A 4574-nucleotide genomic window follows, 5' to 3' on the forward strand; every position below is an offset into this window, starting at 1 on the left:
TAGTGAATGTTAATATTATATTAAATAGTGGAAAAATACCAACAACGTTTTAGCGGTAACTTCAAACAATCACCAAAATTGTCGCCGAGAACGTATCACCTCAACCAGGCAGGATCGCAAAATCGTCGTAGATGTCGCGGCTACGACTCGGCGCTGAGTTGAAAGGGTTTGCTTTTAACGCATATGGCAATGAATGGTTTATTCTGAAAATGAATTCAATGTTGTACATTCTATATTTTATTAATATAGAAACTTACTGAAGTTTTGCACCCTTTCTTCCCTGACTGAACGTTATTCTTACAAATGCAAATGAAAAATAGAAATAAAAGAAAAGCAGAGTTGTACTAAATAGTATTAATTCCAATAATTACAAACTTTAAATATCATTTGTCAACACCCACCAACTTTTATCACGGAACAGTTGAAGAGCAGTACCTTTTCTGGCTATCTCATCAGCTTTACAGTTTCCCTCAATATCTCTGTGTCGCGGAACCCAAATAAGGCTGACCTTGAATACGTCGCTAATATAATTTAGGGCTGCTCGGCATTCCTGAGCAACCTTTGAAAGTCGCATTCATTGATTTAATCGCCGCTTGGCTATCCGAGAATAGTTTCTACGATGCAAGACGATAATTTCCCGAACTACCACCATAACTACTTACCATAACTTTTCTGTTTACACTTTTTCAGATAAAACATGGAGGGCTACAGCTTAACTCAAGAAATGAAGAGATATACAGTTATAGTCGATTTATGGGCAAATCACACCGATTTAGAAATCTCTAATTTTCTTAAGTGCGCTCGCTCATTCATTCATAAGGTTCGTCCTGCATTGGAAGCATCAGGCGGAGATGAAGAATCTATTGTAAAACACAAAAAATGCGGGGAACGTTCTGGCACTGTCCGATCTACAGAATTTATTCACCAAGTGCAAGCGATCATTGACGAGGAAGCTTCAAAATCAATGGAAGACCTTGCGAGGGAGCTTCACGTCTCTGAGAGTCCATGAAGTCGAGTTGTCCATGAAGATCTCAGCTGTATATCCTACGTTATGCGCCAGTTTATGTCGGAGCAAACACGCGAACAGCTAGACAGACAGGGCCAGTTTACTTAGGGGCCAACCAAGGGGATTCTTATCGTCCGATATCTCTCCTTTCCCCAGTAGTGAAAACTCTTGAAGCTCTTCATCTCCCACTCTATACGAAACATCTCACCCCAGCCTCACACCAGCATGGCTTCCGAAGAGCACCACCACATCACTCACCGTCATAAGTGTCCAGATAAACTGCGGGCTCAACCAAAACCACCCCTGCGCGAGGTCTGTCCTAGTAGCGTTGGACCTAAAAAAGGCTTTCGATACAGTCAGCCATGCCACGCTACTAGATGATACCTTACAGTCGACAGTCCCGCCAGTGCCGAAGAGATGGACCGAAAACTATCTGAGTGGTCGCCATACGTCGGTGCTATTTCGAAAAATATCTGAAAACAGAGGAAAATAAAGCAAAGAAGGGTGGTGTCCTTTCACCCTTGCTTTTTAACTTCTACATCTCTAAACTCCCCCAGCCACCAGAGAGAGTCTCCTTGGTCTCATAATGGTGTCGGGCAATGACATTGATGACCTGCGCGCCAAGGTAAACGACTACCCCGCTTGCCTTTCTCGCTTCTTCACTGTGTGAGGAACCTACAACTTTCCCCCACTAAGTCCACGGCGACCCTCTTCATCACCTGGACAAAGGAGGTCAAACTGCAACTTAAGGTAAAAGTCGATGACACACCAACTCCGACTGTTAACCCCAGAATCTTGGGTGCTACCTTCGACAATTTTCTCTCCTTCTCAGCTAATACAACCCCTAAAGTACAGCATCGCAACAAAGTCCTCAAATCGCTTGCCGGTAGCACTTGCGGCAAAGGCAAAGAAATGTTGCTATAGACATTTAAGGTAATAGGCCGGCCGGTTCTAAATTATGCTGCGCCTGTCTGGTCGCCTGCAACCAGTGATTCGCAGTGGACGAAGCTACAGACCTGTCTCCAATACAAAATCTACATGACGAAGCCCATATGCTACTTGTGAAGGAGCATAATAAACTGCTCAGCAAGCAGTTACCGCTAGGATGTTACCGCAGATCTCACCCATGCAGACAACTGCTTGAGCCTGACCCACTTCCCGGCATGTAAGGAGGCACATCCTTAACTACGCGGGCGAGATGTAGGTCAAAACAGACTGACAATTACTAGATCGGACAGTAGTGTACAGACAGACAATTAACGACATTCATCGGGAGACTCTTACCACCTTCCTAAGCTCCCGACCACCGAATACCGTCATCGGAGTCCAACCAGCACCCATTGCAGACGAAAAGCTGCCACTTCCCCGAGAGTTCCGCGTAACTTTGGCACAATTACGTTCTGGATACTGTAGCAGGTTAAACTCCTTCGTATTCAGAATCGACCCCGACTTACTAAACATATGTACGGCATGTGAAGGCACCACGCACGACACTAACCACCTTTTCCTTGTCATGTCGGTCTCCTTGCCGCGGGGATGAGGCTTAAGTGGCGAGTTAACCCCATTCTATGGAGATTAACTTACCACGAACTAAGAGGGCAGCTCCATATAGGAATTGGGTATCCACTCAACCGCGGAACGGCGGAATTGGTGGCCACCCAAGTACTATGTGGAGAGTACCGTACCGACAACCTGGCAGTAGGTATAAAATGCATTTTCCTACAATGTGGAGGCTCAACAAGGATCTCTCTGCACGAGGTAACCCTCTTCTGGGAAATCCTCCCGTCGAGCAATCGACGGCTCGGGCATCGGATGTGCAGGCCCGAACCCCACATTCCCCTATGACCGGAACTGACACCCAGGGTTCCAGAGGAAGCGCACTACTAGTGGTGAAACATGGCACATTGGCTATGCCAATGGAGAGCCGAGTGAGTGTGAGCGATACACCGCCGTCGAAACGATCTGAAGCAACTGAACAAGTTGTGGAGGATGTGGAGATGGCGGACAATCTCTCAGTAGACTCAGACGGATCTCTGGTACCGAGTAAGTCTTTGACAACGGTTAAACCTGGTGCGAATCAGGTAAGTACCGGTAAAAAGACCAAAGTTATTGGAGATTCGAACGCAGGTGTTGGTCTAACCGCAAGGCAGATCAAACAAAGGAGACAGAAGGCGAGGCAAGCCGAAGCACTAGCTAAGGCAAGGACTCAAGCTCCGTCAACTTCGACACCTGTAACGGAAACGGGAAAGCGTGGCAGAACAGAGGATTCCTCTGTAGCGCTGCGCTCTTCCGGAAACGAAACGGGGTCTGTGCCAACGACCGGGAAGAGGAGAAAGGCAAAGAAGAGGAAAGTCGAGAGACGGAATTCGGAAATGCCTGCATCCTCGACCCAATCCAAGGCAGACAAACCTTTGCCTGACAAGGCAGAGGCTAAGGGACCTCAAATATCGAATGACACTCTTCCGTCAACGTCTGGCGAATCATTCGCGAGAATGGCAGCAAAGGCAATGACGGTGGAGATACATACCGACAAACAAGATGGTCTACTGTCCAAAGGGCAACAAGACTATCTTGACAGCTATCTTTGGAAAGCTATCGGTGAGTCAAAAGACGCGCCGACGTTCGAGGGGAAAAGCGTGGTGGACGGCATCGTAAAGGTGCACTGTTCCAATGCTTTTTCCCGAGAATGGCTAGAAAAAGCTATAGCAAAGATTCCAGCCTGCGAAAACAGCAAGTTTATTCTTGTTGAGAGTAGCAAAGAAAGGCTGGTACGAGTGAGTGTCTGGATTCCGGGTCCTTCCTGTAATTCAGCAGAACTCCTCAAACGCATCCGTGTTCAGAATAAGGATCTTGACACGACTCTCTGGAGAGTATACTCGTGCACCAGGCAGAAATCCGCTACCACTTCGGAGGCGGGTTCCCACCTGGTACTGGGTATCGATCTTGGGTCCCTCAAGGTGCTTAAGTCGAAGTACGAGTGCCGTCCTCACCTACATCTGGGGCGGATCCAGTTCCGCGTCCAGGATAAGGTGGAGGACAAAGCGTAAATATACTCAGTCTCATGACTGAAGTAATATTTACACAGATTAATCTGCAGCATAGCAAAGCGTCTACGGCTCTCTTGTGCCGTAGGCATGCAAAACTGCAAACAAACCCACACATAATACTTATACAAGAACCATGAGTATGTCACAAGCGTATCTGTGGTCTAAGTGCTATGTCGTGGGGACAAATACTTCATTGTGAAGGGAATGTGAGACCGCGAGCATGTATTATCATGCCGAGGTTGATCGAACACACGATGTTAAAAGAGCTATGCTCCGGAGATATCGTTGCTGCAAAAATAAAGTACTTGAAAAGTGGGAACAGTGTCGAAGCTATCATAGTTTCGGCCTACCTACCCTACGACTCTTTACAGCCACCTCCTTCGAGGGAGCTAAGAGAAGTGGTCAAGTACGCAGAATCCAATAATCTGGGGCTAATAGTGGGCTGTGACGCAAATTCACAGAACATTGTGTGGGGAAGCAGCAAATGCAACCCCAGAGGTCTCAAGTTACTGGATTTTATC

Source organism: Anastrepha ludens, chromosome 6, assembly GCF_028408465.1.
Source record: "Anastrepha ludens isolate Willacy chromosome 6, idAnaLude1.1, whole genome shotgun sequence".
NCBI classification, from domain to species: Eukaryota; Metazoa; Arthropoda; class Insecta; order Diptera; family Tephritidae; genus Anastrepha; species Anastrepha ludens.